Below are 4,274 nucleotides of genomic sequence, written 5' to 3'. Positions count from 1 at the left end.
CATTTGAACTCTGTTTTGCACTCAAAGCTTCCTTGCCTCTCCAAATGACCCTCTGGTCAGCCCCATTAGTGGACATTTTTATTCTTGTTCCCCAGCATAGAATTGCTGTAGCAAATCACAGAATGGACACATACCAGCGGACTACTCAATTGCCATTAGATGCTCCTTGCCTTCTCTGAGTCCTCTGTCTTCTCTCATGGATTCCCTTCACCTCCCCCAAACACCCACTCCCTACCTTCTCCCCAGACCCCTCTGCCTACTTCCTCCCCGCATGAGGTCTTCACCTCTTCCTTTACTGAGAAATCAAAGCCGTTTGCTTCCTGTGTTTTCCAGAGCATCCCAACATCTCACTGCCTCTCACATCTTCCCGCCCCAGTTCCCAGGCTGCTGCCCCTCCTCCGAGCCCAGCCCCCCCTTCTCCTCCAGCATCTGGGCTTTCGCTCCAAACCATGCAGATTCCTTCAGTGAAAAACAACCGGCACTTGAGCCAGTTCTCCAAGCAGTTCCACCGTCTGCCCCGGTTCACATCTTCTCTGGGACACTCTCCTGGAAGGATACAGATCCAAGCTGGTTCCACTTCCTCCCTTCCCCCTTCCTTTTATGAACCTCGAGAATCCACTACTAGTTTTTCAGCAGCTGAAATTGCTCTCTGCGTGGTCAGCTCTTCACACACGGGGCTGGCCGTGACACCTCTTCTCCTGGCCCTGCAGCCTCTGACCTTGCTGGCCATCACCTCCTTCCAGGAACTCAGCTACAAAGGTCACGCACACTATACTTTTCTGCTTCTCTCCCGCTCTCTGTTGCTCTTTTGGCTCCTAGCTGGGCTTTTTTCCATCTTCCCGGCTCCACAAATGTAAATGCTGCCTAGGGGCATCCTCCATACTTCTTAGGTCTCTGCCTGGCTTCCACTATGGCCCGTCTCCTCCCTAGCCCCGACATAGTCACCCAGCTGGTTGGGCATTTCCAGCCTCACATCTCCCCTTAGCACAACCGAGCACACCCACGCTGAATCTTTACCCCCCCGCCCCATACCTGCTCCTTCTCTAGACATCCTTTGTCTCTTCCAGAGGTGCCATCTCCTTCCCAGGTGCTCTCAGATGCACAAAGGAGTTCTGAGTTTTCTGCTTCCCCTCCCCTGATCTTCCCCACCCCAACCACAGCCAATCCGTTCTATCAATTGCTTCTTCATGAACCACCTGTTTTGCATTGTTCTCCTCTTCAAACCCTGAGTATTCCCCTAATTTAGGCTTCATCCCCTCATGCCTGGATTTTGCAATGACCTCTTAACCAGTCTCCCTTTGGGCTCATCCATCCTGCACCCGTTCCCTGCCTCCAGGTCTTGAAACCCAGCTCAGATCATCTCACCACCCCCCTCTCCAATAATACTGACAGTGGTACTTATTGCGCGCTTACAGCGTGGACTTTCTACAAATAATCGCATCGAGTCCCCTCTACAGGACTGTGAGGTACATCCTATTAGCATCCTCCTTTTACAAAGGGAAAACTAAAGGCCCAGAGATCCAGTACCTGATACGGGTCACGTGCCCCACGGGTGCCAGAGCTGGGCCGTGAGCCCGGCCCGCCAGGCTCTAGCGTTCAGGTTCTAACCTCTTGAACTCAGGAGGTCTTCCTCGGTCCCCTCAGCGGTTTGCCTGTCCGGAGACCAGAATCCCTTTGCCCTGCTCCGGGCCTCTCGAACCCGCTTCTATGCTGCCTGCCCAATCACTAACTCCCTGCATCCAGACAGACCCGTCTGTTTGCCGGAGGACCTCTGTTTCCTGCCAGGAGCTGTTCTCCTTTGCCTTGTTTCTAGAAGGAATTCCTGAGGCAACCAGGCTCTGACTGATAAGGCTGTCATTCATTTATTCATTTGTTCAATAAAGATTTAAATATTGCCTGCGCCACCAGGTGCAGAATACTGCAGATAACAAAACAGGCGTGGCCTCGTCCCCATGTGCCTGCAGTCAAGTGACTTCCAAACCCTGCTACTGTCCTCTGACCCCCGATTCAGACCCCACACGGAACCGGGCTACATCTCCTCCCAGGCTTCTGCATGACCCCCTCCAGCCACAGTCCCTGCTAGGCTCCTGCTAGGGAGTTAGGGGGCTCAGACCCTCTTTGCATGCCAGATAAAACCCATGTTTTACCAAAGCTGTGAGGGTGTTGCCAGGGGACGGATACTCCCTCTCAGGAAAGCTCAGCTCCAAGCCCCTTTGTGGTCAGGAGGCCGTGAGTCAGAGATGAGCTCCAGAGGTCAAAGACTTGAGACAAACTCTTGTTGTGTTGCCACCCTGTGTCTAGGCACAGGGCTGGCTTTTGCAGAAAACTGGGCAAGCAACCTCTCAGGGAGGGGCAACTGTTGTACCCATTTTACAGAAGAGAAAATAGAAGTTCACTAGCTGGGACTCAAACTTGGTTCTGACTCTGAAGGCTTTATTCTCCCCACAATTCCCTGCTGCCTCCATATTCCTAGCATCCTAGATTTCTGGGGCCACACAGGCTAGAGACGGAGGTCAAGAGCAAGATCAGTGGGGTTTGATTCCAACTGTGGATCAGTGTTCCTTTTCACATCTCAAATACTGTGTTTCCTCTTGACTATGCTTTATGTATTTATCTAGTTAGTTGGTTGGCAGAGGGGGAATGGTGCAGCATTCCTTAACTAACTGTAGGAAACTCTGAATGAAGAAAGATTTAACAAAACACTTCAAAAGGTGTTCTTTTGAAGGTCCGTTCTGTGTCTTTTCTTGCCAAACACTTGGTTATTTGGGGTGCTCTGGGAAGGGGCGCAGGTGTTAATGGCTGAGGGAGCCTCACTCTCTCCAGCAAAGAAGTGACCTGCCTTTGCCCTGGAGTGGGGATTTGGGGGGCTGTCTGGCCTTAGGCAGAAAGCAGGGGAGAGGCTGAGCATGAGGCTTGTGTCTGGAGGGAGGGAAGGGGCCTGGGGGCTAGGACAGCTGAGCACTGCTGTGCCCAGGAGAGCAGCCAGAACGGCTGACGTCTCACAGGTGAGCCTCCCACAGGCTGGACATGGTTCAGGCAGGAGGACTCCGGCAGGTAGGGCTGAGCCCGGGCAGTAAGCAAGGCTTGAGCTCAGAGGGCATCGTTCACAGAGGGGACGGACCAGCTGGCCTCGGAGCCCCATGGTGGGGTGGTGGGGTGGGGTGGGGATGGAGGCAGGCGCTCAGCCTGTGAGCTGGACAAAAGAGCCAGGGAGGAGGGCGCTGCCATCAAGGTGCCCAGGTGCTCCAGCTAGACTCTGGGTCTTTAGCAACCAAGCCTCTCCGGGGCTGCCAAGCTGCTGCCCGTGAGCCCTCTCTCCACCCTTTCCAATCTCCCTCCCCTCCCTGTCACCCCCCACCCCGTGGTCAGGGGGTGGCTTCTGCATCTGCTTCAGGGAATGTGTGTGGACCCAGCCGCAGGCAACCAAAGCAGCGTGGGGACAGCCATCCTGGCACACCGTCCAGGCCGGGCCCGGCCACCCTGCGGAGAGCGCATAGTTCTGTTGGCCCAGCCTAGGCCCCTCCACCGAAAGTCTCTGCTTCCTCCATTCACAACCAGGATTACTCCCGCTGGCCTCTGCGTGAATGCTGGTTATAAGCTGAAGGTGCCACGACCATGCATATTTACAGTAACTCCATGAGAGATTTCAAAATGGAATTCCAGGGAAAAGCAAGCAAGCCACCGAGCAGCCATCTTCTTCGACATTTTCCCCAAAGTGTCAGGGAATCAAGTTACACTGACCCAGGATGGACCCACGCGAGAGTGCACATGTTTTAGGTACAGCCAGAAGCTCTGGAAACTTCTACTTAGAACATAGCACTTGGGCTCAAGGCCTGGCACTCACTAGCTGTGTGTTATTGGGCAAGTCACTTTACCTCTCTGAGCCCCTTTCTTTGTAGTGAGATATAAGGGGGGCGCCTATCACATGTTAAGTATGGGGTTTGGTTCTGCTTGCCTGACTCAGGTGTCTCCTTCCCCCCTCACCCTCTTCGGGCTTGAAGCTGTGCTCCAACTCTGACAGTGACCATCCCAGACTGAACAGGACCATTGTATCACCCAGTGCTTGTTGAGGGGACTGAACGAGAGTGTTGCTGTGGACATTGGGTAAAGCTGAGAGTTCGTGTCACATATGAATTCTCACTGCTGTTATTGCTCCAAGCACAGGACCAGAGTCGGCAAATAGCGGCATGCTTACTCTGCTCCTCACACACCTATGGCAGACATCACTAATCAATCCAGCACTCTTCCTGGCCAGTGATGTCTGCAGTGGAGTG

The sequence above is a fragment of the Phoca vitulina genome, unplaced genomic scaffold (genome assembly GCF_004348235.1).
Source record: "Phoca vitulina isolate PV1807 unplaced genomic scaffold, GSC_HSeal_1.0 scaffold36, whole genome shotgun sequence".
NCBI lineage: Eukaryota > Metazoa > Chordata > Mammalia > Carnivora > Phocidae > Phoca > Phoca vitulina.
The sequence above is the reverse complement of the archived record's forward strand: the minus strand, read 5'-3'. Positions refer to the sequence as shown.